Here is a 25,525-nt window from a genome sequence, read left to right on the forward strand (position 1 = left end):
TCATGAGATGACCATATGATGGTTGCATGATCTGTTGGAGCACACGATCTGCTCACGATCCGATTACGATCCAATCACGATCTGTACCCACTTGAAGGGGTCGTTTTCAAATCCTGACTGCAGCAGGTAGGATCTGCAAAACTACCAAACGATCGGTGGGGACGTGAATCGGAACGGAATCTGATCTAAACATTCGAAAACATGCCCAATTTACGTACAATCGGTCGAGATTTTATCGAAATTGGGGGAACTGAGGCCAAATCATTCTGGTGTGTACCCAACATTAACCTTTGCAGTGGACATTGTACTACAAAGAATCTAAGCTAAATCATATACAGATTAACACAGTAACAATTATTGGGCTTCATGTGTGTCTTTTATCATTATTATACAGTATTTGTGATTTGACCACAATAAAATTGGTAATGGTGTCAAGACAATCTGCTCTAATGGGCGTATCAATACTATATTAGAACAATCTTTCTTACAGTATATCATTGGAAGTACTAAAGACTGTGTGAGTCATTGTAAAACAATATGTACAGATGTAATTTAAAGAATGTAATCTATGTAAATATCAGATATCTTCTATTCTTGTTTGCACAGATAAAATGCACAACTGGAACAAAAACAAGATCACTGACATAGGTCTCACCCTCCCAATACTGCTGGAAACCATCCAGCTTTGTTCTCCTTTGCACTGTTACACATCAGTAGCAAGGGAGAAAGAATTGGCCCAATACGTTTAATATGGATCAAATTAAAGTCCTATGCTGCCAGAAGGAATGATTACAAGACAAGCAATTTGATCACAGATCTGTTCTGTGGGACAGAGGTCTATCACTGAATGTTTTTATTTAATTCGTTTTTCTCAGAGATGCAGCGATCGGTGTATGTGTAACTATATGTCATCCTGTATAAAAACAGTTTGCAAGTTGTCCCACATTAGTATGTAGTGACTTAGTGTGATGTATTAATATGAAATTTGCAGCCCAGGGGAGCTTGTGGTAATGCCGTTAACATTACACATTATGATATGAATTTTACTAACCTCCTCCCATCTGCAGTTTATGAAAGCTGTGGGCTTGTAAGACAAAAAATAGCTAGGATCCCTTTTGTTCCCCAAAAGCTTAAAGAGCGTACATTCTTCATCCCCATTGGTCTGTGTCCCATATGTGTCCCCTCTTCACCACAGAATGTTTGTTTTCCCCGTCAATTTTCTGGGCCCTATGTGGGTTTCTATATATGAGGGAACCAAGGGCATGAATGCCGTGGCTAGTCAAACCAGCAAAAAAGATGCCCCCCTGAGAAAGATGCACACGCATAGCTGGCATGCTTGTGCATCATGGGATACAAGTCGCAACCCACGCCGTATCAGAGCCACGATGAGCTTGACTATGTCTCTACATTCTCATATAGGAAGTGTTGAGTATGTGTGGAGTGCCGGATTACGCAGTTTGTTGACCCCTACACTCCCTGCAAAGTCATTCTGGGACCTGGCATCTTTCTATAAGCCCTGTGCACTGCACAACTCCACCCTTGTTAGCTGCACCAGCCCTCCGCCCCTCTACAATATTAAGATTTTGTTTGCTCTTAGGATTGGCTTTATCCAGATTTTATTTTGCAGTAAACCAGATTTAAAAAAAAAACTGTTAAAAAACTTTTTGGCTTTAAAGGTTTACAATAATCTATAATTACACATTATTATGGAGCCAACACTTCCATATATATTTATGGTATACTTATCAAATGTAAAACATTTGATTACGACTGATCAAATTCAATTGGCACATGTGCAAAATAAAAAAAAAATTGAATTGTAGTGTTATTTAGAGACTTCTTAATAGTTGGACATATTTTCCCTCCAAGCGGAAATAGGAAAAGATGCATGTAAGTAAATTAGGTTACTAACACATGTTTAGTCAGACACATCTAGATGCATGTAGGTGGTATAGGTTGTTAACCTGCATGTAGGTGGTATAGGTTATTAACCCTTTGAGTATCAACAGCTCTGTGAGGAATGTGCAAAATATCCACTAAAAATGCTAGCGTCGCTAACATTTGTTATATAAATTGAAATAAAAAATGTTGTGTAAAAAACTATAATATTTCCTGTATAGGGTAATATAACAGGTCAATATGATGAATAAAAATGTTTGGAAATGCCACCAGACATTGCAGCTAGTAAGAAATAAAATTGCTCTAGCCGTGTTTTGTTCCTATCATGCTGTGCAGGTCACACTTGAACTTGCTGCAATTGGGAGGGCTAGGGGGTTGTAGGCCATGAGTGCGGGATTTGTTACCCATAGGTGCATGCATTGGGGGGGGGGGGTATGGGACAGAGTGGGGCCATATTATTGCCATGCCCCATGTCACAAAAATTGAATGCAATGTAATGAGGTGAGAGAATCAAAAAAAAGTTAGAGATTTGGTATGAAATCTCCAGTTTTTTTAAAGCAGCAATCATTTACACTGCAAAACCAGTTTGATTTTGCAGTGTAAATGATTGCCGCTTTAAAAGTGGAGATTTCTCACTTTCTGATTCTCTCATCCTATTACATTTCACCCCTGGTTTCAGTGTTGTATTGTATCCATTGATTAAGGTTCATTTTCTGGTGTCTAAAGTTCATTGACATAAACAATTAAGTAAATATTTTAGTACTGGTGTTTGTTTCAACAACAGCCTTTTATACACAAGAAGAAAAACAAGGAAGAGAGTGATAAGGAAGCATCTGTATTCTGATTTATAAATAACCTAAGGACGAGCCTTGAGCAGGCTTTCCTTATTCCTCTTCCTTTTCTAAACTACTTCTATAGTGTGGTTTACTTTACAAAATACTAAATGATGTGCATCCAATTAGAGATTATTGATTGAGGAAGCATTTTGTATCCCTAAGGAAATGTGTGCATTATGCTGTGTTTGTTCTGTCTGCATGATCTAATTTGTGCTATGCTGTTTGCTGCTCCATGGGGAAAATACTAAACAGCATTAAAGGAATTGTCTATATTTTGTAGGCCTGCATACAATCTAATAACCTGGCTGAGTTAATCCAACAAGAAGTAGTGGCCAGCAGGACTGCACACAAGGATATAATAACACAGAAATGATTAATATGTTTCATTTAATGGACCCTTATAGGCCTTTAACCCCTTCGGTTATATGGCTGGATATTTCTTGGGCTGCGCTGCAGGAGCGGGCTCTCCCGAAAAATTTACGAGCATGCCACTGTAAAGAAAGGGAGCACCAGTGGTACCTCCAGCGGTGAACCACTGGTCACACCACCATCCACCCTGTCACGTATTTCTGGGGCAGGACAAACCTGCCCTAGTAGGTTTATCCTGCCCCATGAAAATCAACCACTCAGGGGGTTAGGGGTCCATTACGGAAGTTTCTTTACTGTGTTGTATTCAGTGCCATCGAGAAGAGTTGAGCAGGTGCTTTTTACCTGGGCCCGGGTCTGTTGGAGGGGCCGGGCAGTGGGTGTAGAGAGCAGAGGCTGCCGCAGCAGCATAGCCTCTCTCCACCACTCAGCACACTCTGCACAGCGCCATGTGCTGAGCGGGGGAGAAAGCGGCAGCAGCTTCAAATTTTACAGGGGCGTGGCTATTCTCCCATTGGTCACTCTCCTCCCATCGACTACACCTATTTTACCGGTACCCTGCGGCACTTTCATCGGCCCTGGTTGTATTCCGGAAGTCATAAGCTTTCCAATGACAAAACAACAGAATTAGCATTAATAGATTGAACCCATTTTAGAACTTAGATTGTCCCTTAAGATGATAAGGAAGAGTGCAAAGTTTGAAGACAATTAGTTAAAGCATTTGAGAGTTATCGTGGAACATCCATACACACACACACACACACACACACACACATCATTCAATTATAGTTATATAGATACCCAAGCGGCCCTATGTGTGTAGGTTAGTAGAGGAGGGATGGTCTAAGAAGAATACCTGTGCTATTGAACTGGAATATGGTTTCATGAATATTGTATAGTCTTCAGTACATGGCACTGATTTGATCAGTAATAAAACATATTCTTTGTTTGTATTTCTTCCCTCACTAGACTATAATGGTTTAAGAAAGAAAATAAATCTTTTTTTATTAGTTATTTATTTCTTAAAGTGGCAAACAATGGCTTTGAGTTTTTTGGGGGGAAATTAGGTAGGAGTTTTAGGGAACAATGAGGTGGCAAAATTGCCAGTCTAGGGGTCCCAATCTTGTTATTACCCGGAGCCCCAGGTCGACAGTAGTAAGGTTGACAGTCAATAGGTTGACATTGTCAAAATGTCGACACAAGCAGTAGGTCCACATGGAAAGGTCGACATGAGTTATTCACTTTTCCCCGCCCCCTTTTTCCATACATGGCGAGCGATGCGATTCTACGCTAATATGGTGTCCTTGTCGACATACACACAAATACTGCAAAAAACTTGTCGACCTATTCCAGGTCACTTTTTTCCTGACGACCTGTTGCTCGTGTCTTGTCGACCTTTTGATCATGTGAACCTAAGTTACAGTATGTTGACCTTTTTTAGGTGTTGACCTATGGCCTGTTGACCTTATTATTGTTGACCCTTTGACCCTATTGCGATGGCATAATGATAAAGCCCTGCGCTTTTCTGGTCACCAGGCATGCATATTTGCTCCCCCCACTCTTGACTGATCATCCTTATGGTCTTTCTGGCAGTGCAGAGAGAGGAACTGTGTTTTTTTGGTACTACAGTACTTACACTGTGAGTTGGCAGAAATACTAATTGCTGAATCATGTTACTTCATAAAATATATTGGAAGCTTGTGAGTTGAAATGGGCCAATTATATTAAATTCAAACCAACTCATTGTAGTCTATCCTCTTCATCTGTTCCTACGGGTTTCAGCAGTTAGTGTTAAATAATGTCACATGGCAACGAGCTTTCATCCCCTACAGGAACCTATTTATTCATTAACAGGTTTTAAGTCTGATAATTATTTATTTTCACCACTTATTGCAAAGTCTAATATGATCGCCTTACTTTCGGTTTCAAGAGTTGGCTGCAGGGGGATCCGGCTGATAGATCTACAGAGGGGAAATTTACTAAGATGGGAGTTCTGTTTCAAATGGGATATTGCTATGGGCAACCAATCAGAATCTATTTCTTATTTATTTAGCTATTTAGCACCATCTAGAACATAATGGATAGTATATGATTGGTTGCCCATAGCAACAGCCCATCTGAAATAGAACTCCCAGGTTAGTATATTTCCCCCACAGTGAATAGATCAACAACAATTGGTCGTCAGGGTCAAAAGGTCAACATGATTTTTCACAGTCTTTTTCATCTTTAGGACTTTTTCATACTTCATTATCCATGTCAGCATAGAGGGAGAATATAATAATTTCAAAATTTTGCTTTAGCTTTCCATGCAACCGTACGTGGTACAATAATTGAGGTTATTCGGGAAATTTACTAATATGAAAAACCTAGTTTTTCGTATTAGTATTTTCCCTACGACTGCATACGACATACGATGTCGTAGGAATTCATATTAGCAGCCGTATATACGGCTGCTAATACGAATTATTTGTAGGCAGTCTGCACGGATCAGTCAGATCCGTGCAGGCTGCAAGGTGTAAAAAAAAATTAAATAAATAAATAAAAATAAAAAAAACCCGGCGTGGGGTCCCCCCCACAGCCGAAACCAGCACCAGGCTGACAGAGCCTGAAGCCGGTAATTAAAAATCAGGGAACCCGACAAATAGGGGTTCCCTGATTTTTAACAACCAGCCCCAGGCTCCTGCTCTGGGGCTGGTTCCCAAAATACGGGGGACAAAATGACTAGGGGTCCCCCGTATTTTAAGAACCAGCCCCAGGCAAAACCAGCCAGCAGGGTAATGCCACAGCCGGGGGGAGACTTTTTATGCAAGTCCCCCCGGCCAAAGCATTAACCCTACCGACCAGTCAGCCTGGCCAGGGGCCCTGGGGGAGTGGGGACCCCCCCAATAAAGGGGTCCCCCCCCTCCAGGACTTACCTGACCAGGCTGAAGCCTGGTGCTGTCCTCGATGCCCCTGGGCGGTGGGCATCGAGCTGATAGCGTTGTAAAAAATAGAACAAACGATTGTTTTTTACTGTGGCACTACAAGTGCCAGCAAGCCTCCCCAGCAAGCTGGGACTTGGAGAACCACAAGTCCCAGCCTGCTGGGTATTAAAGGGCCCGCTGGGTCTTGTAGTGCCACAGTAAAAAAAATAGTTAAATAAAACACACTGACACCCATTTTAAATAAAAGTTTAATACACACATTACACACATACTGATACTTACCTATCTTGATCCCGTTGGTAGGTCGCTGGCTCCGGTGTCGGCGGCTCCGTGTCGGCGGCTCCGAGGTCGGCGTCCTGTCCGAGGATAATCCATGTTGGACCTGTGGAAGGAAATCCAACTCACCCAGGTCCTCCATGGATGGTCTTCTTTCTTCATCTGTCGACATCCAGGTCTTATGGCTGCTTCTGGCGACTTCCAGCAGCTGCCGGCATCTCCCGCGACGCTCCCCGGCTTTCAGAGCCGGAGAGATCCTTCCTCATCGGCGTCAGGGCTCAGAATGAATTCTGGCCAATCAGGAGCCGCCTAGCCGCCTAGCGAGCAATCAGGAAAGACCTTTCCTGATTGGCCGCTAGGCGGCTAGGCGGCTCCTGATTGGCCAGAATTCATTCTGAGCCCTGACGCCAAAGAGGAAGGATCTCTCCGGCTCTGAAAGCCGGGGAGCGTCGCGGGAGATGCCGGCAGCTGCTGGAAGTCCTGGATGTCGACAGATGAAGAAAGAAGACCATACATGGAGGACCTGGGTGAGTTGGATTTTCTTCCACAGGTCCAACATGGATTATCCTCGGACAGGACGCCGACCTCGGAGCCGCCGACATGGAGCCGCCGACACGGAGCCGCCGACACCGGAGCCAGCGACCTACCAACGGGATCAAGATAGGTAAGTATCAGTATGTGTGTAATGTGTGTATTAAACTTTTATTTAAAATGGGTGTCAGTGTGTTTTATTTAACTATTTTTTTTACTGTGGCACTACAAGACCCAGCGGGCCCTTTAATGCCCAGCAGGCTGGGACTTGTGGTTCTCCAAGTCCCAGCTTGCTGGGGAGGCTTGCTGGCACTTAGTAAAAAACAATCGTTTGTTCTATTTTTTACACCGCTATCAGCACGATGCCCACCGCTCAGGGGCATCGAGGACAGCACCAGGCTTCAGCCTGGTCAGGTAAGTCCTGGAGGGGGGGGGGTCCCCTTTATTGGGGGGGTCCCCACTCCCCCAGGGCCCCTGGCCAGGCTGACTGGTCGGTAGGGTTAATGCTTTGGCCGGGGGGACTTGCATAAAAAGTCTCCCCCCGGCTGTGGCATTACCCTGCTGGCTGGTTTTGCCTGGGGCTGGTTCTTAAAATACGGGGGACCCATAGTCATTTTGTCCCCCATATTTTGGGAACCAGCCCCAGAGCAGGAGCCTGGGGCTGGTTGTTAAAAATCAGGGAACCCCTATTTGTCGGGTTCCCTGATTTTTAATTACCGACTCCAGGCTCTGTCAGCCTGGTGCTGGTTGCGGCTGTGGGGGGGACCCCACGCCGTTTTTTTATTTATTTCTTTAATTTTTCTATTTTTTTACACCAAAGCCTGCACGGATCTGACTGATCCGTGCAGGCTAAAACGCAAATAGAACAGGAAAATGGTGTTCTATTTTCCTGTCGTATTTGCGTGGGTGTTTTACACCACTAAGCAGCCGTATTATCAGTACGGCTGCTTAGTAAATCAGAAACCACCATTCTTTTGAATGGTGATTTCTGTCGTATCCTATCGATGGTGTAGACATTCGTATTTGTAAATACAAATACGAATGTTCCATCTTTAGGACTACGAATTGTTGTATTTTTGGGATTGTAAATCCCGAAAATACAAATTCGTAAAAAAAAGGTGTATTTCTCCCTACGAATACACCTTTTTTCTACGAATCCATTTTGGTAAATGTCCCCCTATATGTCGACAGGTGTTGACATAGAAACCCCAAAAATGTGAAAAAAGCAAGTTGACCTTTTGAATGTTGACCTTGTGACCATGTCGACCTTTTGAATTTCAACCTTTTGACCCTCTCGACCTATTGCATGTCAACCTTTTGCTGTCGACCTACTGACTGTCTATCTAGACACTGTAGCTCTATACATTCACAACCTGCTGCAGGTACACTTTGTGATCTGTAGCTCACCGGCTTAAACGGATTCACATTCTGGAACTTGGTAATGTAGGCAGCCCCATAGAACCTATGGAGGGCTGGTTTTTCAATTGAAAATGCGGATCCTATAGAGATATCTATGATAACCCCATACATACATACATACATACATACGGGTTCCAGAAGGCTGACAGACAATATCTAGTCAAGACAGTTAACACCAAAAGTTAGACATTCATTAATTTGACATTGACAAAAGTTAGACATGAATTAGTTAGACATTGACAAAATTTATTCTCCCAAGAATACTTTTTTTACAGTTTTGCAATGTGGCCCCTTACTATTTTGAATCAACATATGTTATCCCTATGACATGAAAGGGAAGTTGTTTTAATAATGCGGTTCCTACAGTACTAAACTTTGGGAAATGTCATGCACTATAAGTCCAATTTATATGTTTTACTTAATCACTCAGACAGTGTGAAGTCAGCAATGTCTTCTGGAGCCAGGTTGTAATTCTAGATGGGACTAGGATTTTTAATGCATGTTATTCATACAGTAAATTTTCACTGCTCTAACACCCTTCACATTCCATGGCAGATGCCTTATACAGTATCTTGGTTCTAAAAATATATTGTACAGGTTGAGTATCCCTTATCCAAAATGCTCGGGACCAGGAGAATTTTGGATAACGGATTATTCCATATTTCGGAATATTTTAATATTTCAATGATGTATTTTGAAGTATCTTGCATTTATGCTATATAAACACATAATATACACACAAATATATTTTATTACCACATAAAATACACACAAATATATTTTATTTGTTCAAAAAACAAGGTTTCAAAACGTGAAACAAAATGTGTGTACTATCTCAGCACTGAATTTGAATGCCAAGCAATCATTGTCTTGCACATATATAGTGCCAGTTACATATCATGTCCTCAGCAGTGCTGTTACAAATGTCCCCAGTGAGTTTTTATAAAAAAAAAAATTTTTTTTCACTTTCTGGAATGTCTGGTTTTCGGAATAATTCGGATAACGGATATTCGGATACGGGATACTCGACCTGTATAGTTAACTAATGGTAAAATCACACAGATTAATGGGCATATGTTCTTAAAATCACAGAACTTCTGTAGTTTTTTTTTAATTTGTATGTGTATCAGGGAAAGTCATTCTTTATATGATAATCCGGTCTATGGGCCTGATTCTGGTTCACTCGCAAAATCAAATTCTCTCTGATGGACAAAACCATGTGCATTGCAGGTGGTGCAGATGTAACGTGAGAGAGAGTTAGATATGGGTATTATTTTGTTTCTGTGCAGAGTGAATACTGGTTGCTTTATTTTTACACTGCAATTTACAGTAGATTTCAGTTTGAAGTACAAACTCCACCCAAATCTAACTCTGTTTGTAAATGCTACATCTGCCTCACCTGCAGTGAACATGGTTTTGTCCATTAGAGAGAGAATTTGATTTTTCAGGTGAACCAGAATCAGACCCTATGTATTAAGCAGGGCTGAAACTAGGATTTCTGGCACCTGAGGCAAACAAGTAAATTGGTGAACCCCGCCCTCTCAAAAAAAAAAAAATTAGATTCCTCAGCAGAAGAAGGAAGGCAGACCCAGGCCGCACAGTACAGCGGTGCAAGTTAAAAAAATGTCTTGCCGTGCGCCATAGGTGTGCGCCAAAAATGCCTGTGGTCACAAGTCATGAGGGGGCATGGTTATGCAAAGAGAGAGGAGTGGCTACATGACGATAGGAGTGTGACCACACACCGCAATGCCTTTTACACATGATGCCACATACTATAATGCCCATTACACATGATGCCAAAGCATAATGCCCAGCAAACATGATGCCACTCACCGTACTACCCATTACACATAGCACCACATCGTAATGCCCATTATATGTATAATACATCGCATCTCTCCTTTGTACATATATATACACATATACACAAAGCCCATAGGGCACCTTACCACTGATTCTGGCTCACTGCCGGGCTGCTGCTGTCCCCCTAACTCCCTGTTGTGTTGCTCAGGCACAGCTGCTGGCGGGGGGACTGGGTATTGCCATGGAGAACAGGGAGGGGGGGGGATCTTCCTGTAGTCACGGCCCTGTACTAAGTAAAGTACAACTGCCAGGGACAGTGGTAACAGTTGCCCATGCTAGTTACAACCTGGGGTATTGGAGGAGTCTTTCTTGAATACTATTCCAGGGAATCTGACACTGTGAATATGCACAGCGATTGTTTCAGTAGAATGCAGGAGAGATATTTCTACTCCGAATATTCCTTCATAGGCACAAAGTAATTTCAGCCATCTAGGGATGGATTAAACCAATTTGAACGAACTCCCTCAAAAAACAGAGTTTGGTACATAGGGGGGTCAGACCGTGTTTGCCTTTGATAATAGTTGGGACTGTCATCTACACCGCTGCATGTGAAATCTCCTGCATTAGGTTGTTAGAACATCATTTATAAAATTATTCAGAAACAGTTTTTTTCTAAATAATTTTATACAAAAAAATGCTTGATAAACAGAAATCTTAAGTATGTTGTCTGAATGTGTGTGCTACATAGGTTCGACCACAGGAAGGTCTACATACATTGGGTCAACCACTAAAGCTTGACAGGCCTTAGGTCGACACCCTTAGGTCGACACCCTCGACATGTGTCTAGGTTGAAAGGGTCATTAGGTCGACACAAGCATTTGGTGGACAGTCAAAAGGTCGACATGGTGTTTCACATTTTTTTATACCAAATGTCGACAGAGTCGACATTGACTCTGTATCAGTGCACCTCGTGATATCCATGTATCTTCTCCTAAAACATCCTTGTAATTTTGCTCTAGAAATCCAAGCAAACAGCATAATTGGTGTAGTCATTAAGGTACACTTAATTTTATAATTTACAGAGAAACACGGGGGGGGGGGGTGTATTCAATCCTGCCCGATACTTTCTAACAGGCGGAAATATCATCCGTTTTCAACAAGAATAGATCGAATTTACAACCATGAAATGTCAGGTCCGTTTTTTCCAACTGTCGTAAAGATTCCGACAGTCGTAAAGATTCCGACAGTCGGAAAGCCCAAGGATCAGCGACTTATCTTGTTGGATATCACTAGTTGGCTTGAAGAACCAATAAAAGAATAAAAATAATAAAACTTAAAGAGAATAAAAAAGACTACAAACTACAGTATGATGATGTTGAAATATATGTCTATGTTATTTGGCTACAAAACTAATGCAATCAAATCCATATTTCACAATAAGAATCATCTCTATATATTTCCATTAAATACAGTTTACAAAGCTGTCTTTGTCCGGCAGTGTTTGCCTTGCACTCTCTCTAAACTTTTTTTTAATTAAACCCATGTAGTCCTGTGTACTATAAACACATTTCACTATATGAAACTACAATAATCCTACTGGAACAATGTAGTCCATGTGTTCTTTATGTGATGCTATAAACTAGAGTGACGGGGTCAACCAAGAAGCTAGTTGTACTGTAGTTCTGCAAGTGCCGGCCGGCATAATCAAGCAGTCCACGACTGTCATGGATTACTGAGACTAGTAGTGACACATACAGTACAGTAAAAAGTCCATTTTTTAACGATTAAACCATATTATACCAACACACACTGTCAAGTAGTGTGGGTCATGGGGCTCAATTCACACCTGATCACATGGGCACGAATGTGCATGGACAGCATTCAGTTAAAACGCCACCCCACTAGAGTGAAAGGCTTTCTTATGAATGAATATATACTCTGGCTGTCATTCTAATTTCCTCGGTCCCCCGTGCACTCGCATGGAGGAGCGTTGGTTAGGGCCTGCGCGTCCGGATAATTGGTTATGTATATGTGCAGGCCTTCTGTGTGAGCACCCTCGCTGACCTGCAATGTCAGTGTGGTGCTCGCACAGTGAAGGCACGGGCAGAGGTGGGTGGGCGGTGGCAGCGAGGGGGCATGGGAAAACCCAGTGTTTCATGGTCGGTGCCATGCAAACACTGGCGTTCCCATGCTAATGGTGCCTGGGGGGGCAGGTGGCTGACGTCAGCTGGCCAGCCTGTCTTCGGCCAGGCCCACGCAAATATAAGTCAGTCTCAACTGGGGGGGGGCCTATTCCCCGTGGGCAGCGGGGTGTGCCCTCTGGGACTCGATAAGCTGCGACTTTCGCAGCTTACCAAGTCAACCAGAATGAGGGCCACTATGCGAATGGGTGTGTACAACTACACATCCCTTCGCAGCCCTACGAATATGTCCAAAACCCACCTTCAAATGATTTCTATACTGGGCACAAGTTATCGCAGGTGCAGCTCAGCCAGAGACTTACTCGGTGGTGTGATGGAAAAGGGCAAATCCGGCCCGTAGCTGACGTCACACACCGTCCTGTAAGACGCTCAGGCATGCCTAGCATTTCCCTGGACGCTGCCAGCGTTTTTTTCTGGCACGTCATTTTTCTTAGCACTCCCACTAAACGGCCTGTTTACACCCCCAGGCGCCTACTCCTTGCGAACGGTGTGCCAATAGAATTAGTTGCAGGATTTAATCACAGGACGGCATTGCATATGCATACTGCAAACCGTACACAAGAGCAGAGTATCATAATTGCCCGCCATGTGAATTCGAAGCCATGCCTTCAGGTCTGAATTGGGCCCATGGTCTTTGTTTTGCAGGCCCTATATCCTAAATAAGTCAAACTGGGAATATTTTTATTTCTTCATTTTATTAGTTTTTTTTTTTAAATTCTATGATAAAAGACTTGTCACCACTATGAAGCCAATAATACTGATTTGCATCACTAACACAACATTATTTAAATACATAGTCTACATTTTGAACATAAATGCATCCAACTGTATGAATCCCATAAGAGCATATATTTTAGATGACACAACCTTTGTATAATTTGTCTTTTGGTCCAGTCCAGTCCCTGTAGTAGTCATTTCAATCTGTGTTCAGCCCTGCGATGGCTATCAAGTATGACCATGAGGTTTTCCTGATGTGTAGCTAAAGTTCATTGGTTTCAGCCAAGCTTGTAAACCACTAAAACTGACTCTGTTCCTTGTCTTCTTACTGGTGTGAAAGTGGTGGACAGGTAACGTTTGGTGATCACATCCATAGTAAATAACATGCATCGTGTCCCATAGCGATAACTGTACATCTGGCCGCATGCATCACTGCAAATCCACATCTGCATCCAGTTTATCCATGGGTATTGCCAAATGGCTACATCTCATAGGAACTCATTTGTGCTGGTGTTGGAAGTCCATGTTTTCTTTGATTTCACAACCTTAATCAGAAGAATGGACGGAGCAAATTAAATGTCATGTAAAGTTTATTTATTTAAAAAAAAAAGAAAGAAAGTAAACCAAGTCTCAGCTGAAATTTCAGGGAATGCAAACAAGTGTGCAAAGCCAAAACTTAGGAGCCAATTTGTAAGAACATATTACATGTCTAATAAACAATATGGGAATTACGGAAATTCAACAATAAAATATCAGAAAAAAGGGTATGCTAATCCCCCCTCCTCTTGCCCCATCTATCAGTGCCAGTGAACCGCAGGAACCATTGTCCCCTACGGTATAGATACCCTATGACTGTTGTACAGAGAAGTGTGGTGCTCATTGTGTGGTATTGATAAATGACCCGTTACTCTCAACATGCCGTTTAAAAATGTTGGCAGAGGCCAAATGCTGCAGCTACTTACATGATGTATGGAACCCTTGCAGTCAGCAGTGCCAATAGAACACTTGCCCGCATGGATACTGTGCAATCTGCCAAGATGCATCTGACTGGTATTCTGCCAGATATTCAAGGTGCAGTGACCCACACTAGCCTCATAACAGCAAATATCTGACTTGCTATTCGTGTTATATGCAAAATATACTTTAATATACATTAAATGGCGTCTACATGTAAAATAAAGTAGAAGAAGTTTAATATAATAATAGTAGTAATACTAATAATTGACCAAGGCCTGTTTATGGAAATGTGCAGGATACCTGGGGAGAGGGGGAAAGACACCACTGCACTGGGACCCAACATTCCTTTTGGTGTCATTTCTATTTGGATGGCTTTGGGCAAGTAGTAATACCCATGATTCCAATCGCACCTGAATTTGGGCAGCATGCCCCTCTGTGCAGGGTTAACATGTTTGCCAAGTTCTCATTTCACAGCGGTGAACACTTTGTGTAATTGGGATACAGTTGGCATTCCAGTGACTGGCTCTGAGACTAATCATGTGCAACCGGTGAGCCATATTTCTGCTCTGTACTCATTCAGTATTCATTCATGCCTACTTACAGCTTATTTTATCCTGAACAGCTACTGGATGGGGTATGGGTCATTGGGTCAACTAAATTAAGGTCAACATACATTGGGTCGACTACTGAAGGTCGACATGGTCAAACAGTGGACATTAGATAGGTCAACAGTCAAAAGGTCAACATGGGTTTTTCACGTTTTTTGGCCCAAATGTTGTCATGGACACGAAAAAGTGCACTGCATCCCCTCGCATAGCTTGCTGCACTCACCATGCTTCGGGCACGGTGCCTCACTACGCTTGGCACACTATTCTATTTCCCCTCCACACCCTAGTGGATGGTAAGGCATCAAATACCGACTGTCGGCACATGTCGGCTCAAAAAAGCCCCTGAGAAAACCCATGTTGACCTTTTGACTGTCGACCTTCCCATTGCTGACCTTATGCTTGTATCGACCTTTTGACCCTCTCGACCTTAGGCATGTCAGCCTTTTTATGTTTTGACTAGGGAAGCCAATCCCGGGGCATTTTTTCAATCCCGGGATTCGGGATTGAAAAATGCTCAATCCCGGGATTCCCGGGATCCCGGGATCGGTTTTCCTAATAAAAAAAACTGCCCCACAATTACTGCCCCAGTCAGTAATTACAATGTAATTACTTACATTTGATGGTTGCCTGGCATGCTGGCTTCGCGCTGGCTGGGTGAGCGGGTGGGCGCGCTGGCTGGCTGGGTGCTTGGGCTGGGCATGCTGGCTGGGCGCTTGGGCTGGGCACACTGGCTGGGCGAGCGGGCGGCTGGGCACGCTGGCTGGGCACGCTGGCTGGGCGGGCAGGCGGCTGGGCACGCTGGCTGGACGGGAGGGCGCGCTGGCTGGGCGGGTGGCGCGGCATTACAATGCCGGGCGCGACCTCTGCCTGCGCAGCGTAACCTCTGATCTCACGCTGAGAGGTCACGCTGCACACAGTGCTGCCGGGAGAAGTCGGGCAGCGTTTGAGCGATGCTCAGACGCTGCCCGGCATTAGACTGCGCGCAAGCGCAGTCTAATCCCGAAATCCCGGGATTGGAAACTCCAATCCCGGGATTGAAATCCCGGCGTTTTGGGGGCCAAATCCCGGGATCCCGCCGATCCCGATCCCGGGATTGGCCACCCTAGTTTTGACCTAAGGGCTGTTGACCTTCAGTGGTCAACCCAATGTATGTTGACCTTGATAGTGTCAACACAACGACTGTATACCAGTGATTCTATGCACTAGTCTATATTGTCCACTCTCATTGCTCTATTGTAGTTTGTGCAGTTGCATTGTCCTATTGTAATGTATCACATATGTTCCGGGCATTGTTGAAATATGTGACATTAGATTTGCAGCGGTGTTGCATTACCTTACTTACATTTGGAGAAAGCAATTTTGTAAATGTCTTTTTTTGTTGGCTGCTCTCCACGTAAACTCCCCTGAAGCAAAAACATAAGTTCATTCTTCCTTCACTGCAGCCAGGACGGGATTGTCTGTGCAGAAGTGTGTAGAAGAGATTATATAATTATATTCACTGCAAAGTGAACCGTACATATGTAGACCATTGCACCTTGTTATTAGTCTGCAACATACAGTATTAAGTTGGAGGTTCACTTGTTGCACTGCTTTGGACTGAGTCGGAAATGTTTCTATTTCCAATCCTGACAACATTGAAAAAAAGGGACTCTCTGCAGCTAATTAGCCGTAATCCTGCATTTAGGAAATAGTTCAGCCCTGTCACAAACAGGAAAATACTACAAAGGGCTGTGCTAGAGTCTGGGACTCCACACATTGTAGCAGAGCAGATTGTGCATTGTTCTCCTTGCTGCGTGGGACTGGCTGATTGTTTGGTGGAGTATTCATATACAGACCTTTACTATCATACCTATATTTGGATTCCAACAAGGATATATATTTTTTCTGTTCAAAGAACTATCAAAAAGTGGTCTGATATAACTGTTGTTTCATCACAGAATTTTGCATAGTGGAACCAACTGAACATGTGAAGGTACGTACTGTACACTGGGACAGTGTATCCAGCCTTTGTTCTTCTATGCTTTAGGATCCTTCTACCATTGTCACGTAAGGACTGGTGAACTTTCATGAGCAGTGTGTTTATCTTCAGATATGCAATGTATGTAATTTCTATGTTACTGCAAGCAAGGCAAATAGTATGTTCCTATAACTTTTCGGTTATCAAATATGAAACTTTTCTCACCAATGCAAAACGTGTTAACAATAGTAACCTGATTTATATTAGGCTTATTGTGTATGTATTATAAAGATACCTGCACAACCTAGTTTAAATTCACTAAATGTTATAGAGAAGTATTTGGTCATTTTAAATAGGGGATATGGGGAGATTGGTTTATAGATAGATATTTATTTCCAGTTTCTTATATAGCGCAGCAGATTCCGTTGCGCTTTACAATTGTAGACAGTGATAAAAGAAACTGGGTAACAACAGACAGACATGGAGGTAAGAGGACTCTGCTGCAAGCTTACAATCTATAAGGATATATATATATATATATATAAAACTTTTTTTATTTAATTTAAAGTAATTTGTTATTTTTGTATTAACTGTTATGTGGCTATTGATTATAAGTTTTTCAAAGTAAATGTAGAGCATAGCCCCAGCCACAAGAGAATTATTTCAAACGACTAACCAATAGGCATCCTCCTACAAGTGTGTTGTGACTTTCCATTGGCCTTGAAAATATGCCAGATTCGTCAACTTCTTGCTGTCCCTGACACACAGACGTCAGTACCTGCACTGTGCATTGTCTTGGAAACCAGGAAGTCCCTTGTGCTTAAAATAATTTAAGTGCAAATCTGGAGGAGCCTAAAAACACATAACTAAAGCAATTCTGTACATTTCTGCCTTAAAGCACTTTTACACAATGACATTTTTTTCTTCAATGGTTTTTCCCTTCCTTTATTGTCAATGAGAGCTTATGTCCCAAAACATATAGTTATTTCATTTTGTTTTGTCATCACAAATTACTATAGTGATTTTCTCCTACTTTTGCACATTATGTAAAAAAAAAAGGAATGTTTTATGAAAAAAAACAAAAACACAAATATCTCTGAAGACAAGGGTAAATTCTACTCCTGTTATCTGATTGACAGGCTTATCACTTCCTTAACGTGCTTTATTTTAGACTGTTTAGCTGGCCTGCTTCCCTCTTCCACAGGATATCTGTAATTCCAGTGGAATCTTTGCAGGAATTCTAAGTAAACTGCATTTGAAGTACAGAGCTAAAAGATCTGGCACATTTTTATGGAAGGCTAAAGGAAATAGAAAGAAGGTTAAAGTAAGATTGAAAGAAAATATGAAATAGGAAATTATGTAATTGCATATAGTATATGCTATATTATCGATACAGTTTATATGGTTATACATACTGTATATATATATATATATACAGGTTGAGTATCCCGTATCCAAAATGCTCGGGACCAGGAGAATTTTGGATAACGGATTATTCCGTATTTCGGAATATTTTAATATTTCAATGATGTATTTTGAAGTATCTTGCATTTATGCTGTATAAACACATAATATACACACAAATATATTTTATTAGCACATAAAATACACACAAACATATTTTAATTGTTCAAAAAACAAGGTTTCAAAACGTGAAACAAAATGTGTGTACTATCTCAGCACTGAATTTGAATGCCAAGCAATCATTGTCTTGCACATATATAGTGCCAGTTACATATCATGTCCCCAGTGATGCTGTTACATATGTCCCCGGTGAGTTTTTAGCAAAAAAAAAAATTTTTTTCACTTTCTGGAATGTCCGTATTTCGGAATAATTCGGATAACGGATATTCGGATACGGGATACTCGACCTGTATATATATATATATATATATATATATATATATATATATATATACACACACATATACATACACCAACATATAGGAGCGGCACTCAGATTATAAATAATAAAGTTTTGATGTTTAATTACATCATCATCAGGCAATTGCCTGATGACGATGTAATTAGACATTTAAACGTTGCAGAAACTTCTGTTTACTGTATATATATGTCTAGTGTCCCTGTGGCCCTGAAACACTGCCATCTGTTGGCATCAAGTGAAACTACATCTACTAGCTTTCAAAACATTAGCTGACTATATATATATATATATATATATATATATATAACAGCACGGTCCGGCGGCACTCAGGATAAATGACTCACGACACCAGCCTGTGTACAGTCAACGTTTCAATAAGCTTTACTTATTTTCGTCAGGTAAAGTAAGCTTATTGAAACGTTGACTGTACACAGGCTGGTGTCGTGAGTCATTTATCCTGAGTGCCGCCGGACCGTGCTGTTATGTGGGAGCTACATGCTTCCTAAATTACGGAGGGCAACAGGGACTGTTATTACGTTTAGAGAGTGCCGGAACCCACTGCTGGGTATATATATATCATGTCTTGATAAAGGGTCTCAGTACCCGAAACGTTGACTCACTGCATTGCCTGTCGGCTGTTTTATTTGATTTACCCAGTTGCTACATTGATGAGTGCCGCAAACCGTTGTGCTATATGTGTTTCTCTGCTTGAGATTGCGGGCACCATACAAGTTGGACAGAGTTTGGGAGAGTGCTGGGCATATTGGCCATATATATATATATATATATATATATATATATATATATATATATATATCCTCCTCTATTGCTGGCGGCATTCAGGGACTCATAAACACATTAATGCAGATGAAACATTTATGCTGCTTTCAGACCGCATAACTGGCTTTGACCCTGTATTTGGAAACGTTTCCAAAAACGGGTCTGCCAGATAAAACCCCTTTCACACCGCAGCACTTAAACGGTATATTACCGTTTAAGTGCCGATTTTTTGACACTGGCAGACCCGTTTTTGGAAACTTTCCAAATACAGGGTCAAAGCCAGTGCAGCCTTCAGCCCTCCCCTCCGTGCAGCTCCCCCCCCCCCCCCCTCGCGTGTCGACCGAGAGCATGTCGACGCCCCCCCGCGCATGTCGACGCCCCCCGCGCGTGTCGACGCCCCCCCCACCCCGCGTGTCGGCGCCCCCCCGTGTCGACTTACCCCGTGCCGGTACCTCCGTTGTGAACTGCAGCTCAGTATGCTCGGAAAGCACTTATGAAAAAAGTGTCTTCCAGAAAATGGCTGCCCCATAGGAAACCCTGTTTAAAAAAACTGTCTTCCGTATGGGGGGCAGCCATTTTCTGAAAGACACTTTTTTCATAAGTGCTTTCCGAGCATACTGAGCTGCAGTGCCGGGAACCACAACGGAGATACCGGCACGGGGTAAGTCGACACGGGGGGGGGCGCCGACACGCGCGGGGGGTCGACACGCGGGGGGGCCGTCGACACGCGCGGGGGGGCGTCGACACGCGCGCGGGGGGTGTCGACACGCGCGCGGGGGGTGTCGACACGCGCGGGGGGGGGCTCCAGTGCTGTGAATACTTAATGAGCGCTCATTAAGTATTCACTGTGCTGAATTTAGGACCCAGCTCATTGGCTGGGTCCTAAATACCGTTTCTGAGCCGATTTTTGCGCTAAAATACCGGTTCAGAAACGGGTAGGACCCTGCATTTTAACCGGTTAGAAAAAACGGCATTTTCTAACCGGTTAAGTGGGACTGGACCTTTCAGACCGCACACATTACCGTTTTAAAACGGTAAAAAAACGGCAATTTACCGTTTTAAAAGTGCGGTCTGAAAGGGGCATTATTGTCAACGTTTCGGGGTATGTGACCCCTTAGTCAAGATGCACATGCACCTGCAGTACATATGGTTTTGTCCATTAGAGAGTGATTGTGCCTTTACGAGTGAACCAGACTAACCCCCGGAATGCACACCACATATAATTTTAATCCGCAAGAGCTGCTTTTGCATTCTATGGGCCTTATTAAGACTATTGCAAAGCACATTTTTTCTCTAATGGGCAAAACCATGCTACACTGCAGGTGGTACAGATGTAACGTGCAGAGAGTGTTACATTTTTGGGTGTTTGTTCAAACTAAAAATCTAAATTGTAGTGTAAAAATAAAGTATTTACCTTGCACAGAAACAAAATAACTCACCCAAATCTAACTCACAGTACTGTATGTATTGTGAATAGTTTATTGACGTGAGTGACTCTTTCTATTGTTATATCTATTATTGGCACATAAAGTGTCCCTTATGTGTTTACATTTTTTACGTGTTGTTTCTTGATTGTCTACATTTTTCAAGACAAGTTTAAAAAAATGTCATCTTTGACTACATGTCTATTACAATGCCTGTATTTACAATATTTATTATATTCTGTATATGGGGCAGTACGGATGGTGTAATGGGTTCAATCCCCACAATGGCTATAACTGTGCAGAGTTTGTATATTCTCACCGCACTTGCGTGGGTTTCCTCCAGGTACTCCGGTTTCCTCCCACAATCCAAAAATATACTGGTAGGCTAATTGGCTCCCAACAAATTAACCCTAGAATGTCTCTGTGTGTGTTTGTACATGTGGTAGGTAATATAGAGTGTTTCTCTCTTGTCCATCCTGGTGATACAGCTAACCATGAGATGTAGGCGGGTCCGCAGGAGCAATGCACCTATGCTAACTTCTTTGAGAGGCAGGCTCCTCCCTTCAGCATCCCAGCATTCCTCAGTTTGTTTTAGGTGCCCACTGGAGTGGATGCTATGCTGACTGGCTGCGGACTGTAGCCATTCTTTAGAGTAGCTAGGGGTTTGTTTTTTTATTAATATTCTCTTAGTTAGTTACAGGCTACAGTATGAAACTTCCATAGGAAGTTTCTTTACACTGAAAGCGCTGCAGAGGCTGACAGAAGCGCAGAGAGATGCTGTCGGTCCTCTCTGCACATCGCTTTGACCTCCATGAAAGGAGGTTTCCTGGGCCCTGGGGTAAGTCCTGAACCGCCTCCCTTCTTAGGGGGGATCTTGGGGGACAGACCCCCCTCTATGGCGCCGCCATTTTACAGGGCTTATAGGCGGAAATCCTTAGGGAGTTGATGCCTATTTCATGCCTATGGACGCTTCCAAGTGGTCCCAGACTGAGGGGAGACACTGGAAGTAAGAAGAAGCACTTGTAGGAGTGGCTAATGCTGGGTACACACCAGGATGACTAGGGCCCGATCCCCTCAATATAGATCCAATTCCGACCAATTGGATGTAGATTGTGTGCTGATTGGGCCCTTTTCTGTCCTGGTGTGGACCGATACCGATCCGATGCGCGGTCCCGCGGGTCGGTCGATCGTTATTGAGATCCTACCTGCTGCAGGTAGGATCTCAATGACGACCATACAGCCGGGTGCGGGTCGCCATTGGATCGGACCCGCTCATGGTGCACATCGTGAGCGGGTCGTGCCCCCCCGCGTCACCGTGAGCGGGTCGGACGAGCCACTGACGACTCGCTCACGATGTGCATCATGAGCGGTTCGTCCTGGTGTGTACCCTACATTATAGGGGGAAGGCGCCAAAAGGCTTCCCTCCCTGCTGAAGAAGAGACTTGGTCTCTTCCTGCACTCTGCTCTGGCTCTTTTTCTTTCCACACTGTGCGGAGCTGAAGGAGTATTTCACACTGCAGAGCTGAGTGGAAAGCTTCTCCTGGGCAGCGCTTTTCCTGGTGACCGCTGAGGGTCCATTGCAACAGACAGATAAGTACTTGGATGTAATATTCTGTACAAACCCCTGACATTGTGCACTGTGTGTGTTATCATGACAGAAAGGTGTAGTGCTGCTGCTCTTGGGGAGGGAGCGTCTGCCATGTTAATTAAGTGCAGGGTGCTGATTTCAAAGACCCCGTGGATAAAAATATTGAAGGCTGTCTTAAGGCTGTGTTTGAAGGAGTGTGCTTTACCTTACGCTCGATTATTGCATCTGCTTGGGTATCCAAGGCCATGATGATTGGGCTGATGCCTTGTGTAATCAACTTCAACCTGACACAGAAGCTTTTGCTTTGGCATGTATGAGTATGTTTGTGAGGCTAATGAAGAAGGCACCAAGATGGTGTCAAAAGTGTCAGCCACTTCCGTGATAGCTAGGAGAGCTCTCTGGCTTAAGGCTTGGGAAACTGATAATGAGTAAAAAGGGTTGTCCAAAGAGGAACAAAGGCAGAACACTATAGGTTTTTGGGGCACACTTGTAAATGATAGGTGAAATAGATGAGAAATGTGTGAATTAAGATTTAACTTTTATTACACAAGATTAAACAAAAAGGGGGGGGGGGACAACAAACGTCACTTACGTTAGTAGAAATAAACAATAATTCCATACATAGGTTTAAGATTATCACTGATTCCGAGGCGATAATGATTCGTACACGGTGTCCATCTCTAATAAAAAATAATTGTTTCTAAATATTTCTTGCTCCAGCCTTTTGAGATACAAGACTGGTCAGAATAAGGCACATAACAATGAATTACTGACGTCCCAATCTGACCAGGTGTACACACTTATGTTACATTGATGAGAAGTGGATTTGTGAGAATTGAGTGGAGTGGTTTGAGATAGTGAAAAGGAGCTCCTCATAGGACACCATGTACCTCTGCTGTCCCGGTGTACATACAGCACCGAATATTCCCTGCAGGTCTCCCCAAAGGTACTTATTCGGCCATTCACTGCTTAGCTGCTGAGCTCAGCAGGGTTCAGGCGGTACAGTGATGTATGACCATATACCCTTGTGGATGAGAGGGTACAAAGGTGATGTAAGGAGTCAAGAGTCACTTCTGCTTTCCCTTGGATGAGTTCAGTCGTACCCTGGTGCCATTGAGGTATTGCAGGGAGAACCTGGTCACCCAGAGTGGCGAGGTTTAATAGGAGTTAGAGTACAGAGGTGGTTATTGCAGTTAACAGACCCTTTTACTATGCATGGATGGAATTATTGTTTATTTCTTCTAACGTAAGTGATGTTTGTGGTCTCCCCCCTTTTTAATCTTATGTAATAAAAGTTAAATCTTAATTCACACATTTCTCATCTATTTCACCTATCATTTACAAGTGTGCCCCAAAAACCTATAGTGTTCTGCCTTTGTTCCTCTTTGGACAACCCTTTTTTCTCAGTTTAAATGCTGAACAATTTTGGGAGCACCACCAACCAAGTAACTATATATAATTTCCATACACAATAGGTCACATGTTGGTCTTTACAGTAATATACTGCTAATACAATTACATTTTTTTCTTCGCCTGTGACAATCCCCCTCCCTCCGTACCAATAAAGCTGATAGTGAGTCCAAGAAGTCTCTAGAGCAGGGGTTCCCAAACTTTTTTGAATCACGGCGCCCTAGAGCATCAAAATATTTTCAAGTCACCCCTAGGCCAAATGCTTCTTATCGAGAAAATTAAGAAAAAATAAATAAATTAAGTGCATTGTGTTTATATGTCACAGTTATCTGGTGGGGGGCAGGATTTGCTTCTGTTTGTCCACATATATTATGATTGGCAGCCACAAGTACTGGTTTTGACTGGTATATTGACCATAAATAATATGAATTGATCCTGGTCCACCAACCCAAGGCACCCCTGCAAGTGTCCTGAGGCACCCCAGGGTGCCTAGGCACAATGTTTGGGAACCACTGCTCTAGAGGCATTGCTCTAGAACTTCTTTTTGGGGCAGAACTGGATTCCATTATTAAACATGCCACGGGGAGAAAGAGCACATTCCTTCCCACCACATCTTGTAAGTACTCAGTGTCTAGGTTTGGGGAATTTAGGCTGTCCTTTCGTTTCGTTCCTCCTTTCGAGGGGGTGTGTCCAGTAGAGGACAAACAGGTAGAGGAAAGTTCCCCTCTGGCAAGGGAAGGGCGCTCAGATCCTGTTTTGGGGCCTTTGCAAAGAAACACCCTTCCAAAAGTGAGGAAATGTCCTCAGCATGATGGGGTGAGACTCCCCATTCTGGTATTAGAGTGGGGGGGTCACCTCCTGCAGTTTTGGGATGTGTGGACTCTCTCCACCCTGGACCCTTGGGTTCTCTCCATCATTTCTCAGGGTTACAGGATCAATCTCAGGGGTGTCCCTCCAAAGAGATTCTTCCAACACCCCTGCCATGAGAAGCTCGCTTGCAGAAATCCCTCTTGTGGGTAGCAACGTCTCTTCTCGTCAAGGGAGTGGTGATCCCAGTACCTCCGTAGCAAAGAAAGAAGGGTTTTTATTCCATTCTTTTCTTGGTCCCCAAACTGGACGGTTCCTTCAGACCCATTCTAAACCTGAAGTGTTTAGACCTACATCTGTGGGTGGATCACTTCAGGATGGAATCTCTTTGGTCAGTGCTTTTAAGCATAGAACCTGGAGAATTTCTAGCAACAGTGGACATCCAGGATGCTTATCTACACGTGCCTATATGCAGGTAACATAAATTTTTACTGCGTTTCGCAACAGAGGAAACTCATCTGCAGTTTCAGGCTCTATCTTTCGTGCTGGTTATGGCTGTCATGGCTGCGGCTGTCAGGTTAAAGGAAATTGTGATTATTCCATATATGGACGACCTCTTGTTCAAGGCGGAATCGGCAGAGAAGTTGCAGGAACATCTATTGATTGCAACACAGTTTCTTTGAGACCACATGTGGATGTTAAATCTTCCAAAGTCTCATTTAACGCCCACTCAGAAACTTCAGTTTTTGGGTGTGATCTTGGATACACATGTGCATTGTGTCTTCCTCCCAGGGTCCAAAGCAGTGGACATTCGCCGGTTGGTGCTGTCGATTATCCAGTCACTAAATCTCTCGATATGGCAGAGTTTGCAACTGTTGGGCAAAATGGTGGCAATATTCAAGACCCTGCAGTATGCAAGGTTTCACTCAAGGCCATTTCAATGGAACATTCTGTCCAGTTGGTCCGGGAACCCAAAATCCATGAAACAGGAAACACTTTACTGTCTCAGAAGACAAATAACTCGATGATCTGATGGACGGATCGAGTCTCTTCAATTAGGGTGGTCCCTTCGCTCGTGGGATTGGTTGGTCGTCACGACTGACGCCAGTCTCAGGGGCTGGAGGGCAGTTGATCCTA

General features: G+C 43.2%; 1 protein-coding gene across 6 annotated transcripts in view; it reads left to right on the forward strand.

The window, feature by feature from the left end:
* ARHGAP28 (Rho GTPase activating protein 28) overlaps positions 1 to 25,525 on the forward strand; it is a 184,819-nt gene that overhangs the window by 71,430 nt on the left and 87,864 nt on the right. Inside the window, exon 1 of one of the 6 annotated variants that reach the window (XM_083187606.1) lies at positions 15,999 to 16,509. The exons of the other annotated variants lie outside the window; for them this stretch is intronic. The gene's annotated coding sequence lies outside the window, so the exon portion shown is untranslated. Of the gene's footprint in view, positions 1 to 15,998; positions 16,510 to 25,525 lie in introns of those variants that run through there. 6 annotated transcript variants of the gene reach the window in all.

The sequence above is a fragment of the Crinia signifera genome, chromosome 5 (genome assembly GCF_055691185.1).
Source record: "Crinia signifera chromosome 5, ASM5569118v1, whole genome shotgun sequence".
NCBI lineage: Eukaryota > Metazoa > Chordata > Amphibia > Anura > Myobatrachidae > Crinia > Crinia signifera.